Raw genomic sequence first — 686 nt, 5'->3', positions numbered from 1 at the left:
TAATGTCCACAAAATCTATAAATGCTCTGAAAATTAAGGCTGAAATTCTTACAGTTTTGTAATTTTTGCACCACTTACGTTTCTTTATTAAGGCAGAAGTACGGATCTAGTTTTTCTGCTTTGAAAATTAGGGTCGAATTTTGTAAAGTTTTATAATTTTTGGGCCATTTATGGCTATGAATTTGTCGTATGTTTAAAAAAGGTAATTACAGTAATCAAATTAGAAGACTATGTTCATTTTTAACCATTTGTCGCTATGTGGAGCGACATTTTTTTCATTTTGAAGCGCAATATCTCAACAACAAAGATTTTCTCAGAAAGCTAAGAAACTTTGAAAAAAATCGTCAGACCAAAATTCGAGAAAATGCCCGAAATATATATTTCTAGCAGCCCAAATTTTATTTTTAAGCCTATAACGCTATGACTTGTTTATATTTTATATGGTCAAAAGACATCGTTCGATAGCTTTTTGTAAGGTTTTCCCCCTGTTATCAGTGCGAATAGTATGGGCCGAGTGTTGCGAAACATTGCGGAACAAAAATTTCTAAATTTTTTGTGTACTTAAATTTCTAAAAGTTTTAAAACACTATCATCAAAAGAGGCCCAACTCAAAAATCAAATCCGAAGATATAAAACTAAGTTGGACACCCAAAAGTTATCGGTTTAATCTGAGATTATTTTATAAT

This window comes from Rhagoletis pomonella, unplaced genomic scaffold (genome assembly GCF_013731165.1).
Source record: "Rhagoletis pomonella isolate Grant_MI unplaced genomic scaffold, Rhpom_1.0 Rhpom_scaffold_00009, whole genome shotgun sequence".
Lineage (NCBI taxonomy): Eukaryota > Metazoa > Arthropoda > Insecta > Diptera > Tephritidae > Rhagoletis > Rhagoletis pomonella.
This window is presented reverse-complemented; position numbering follows the sequence as displayed.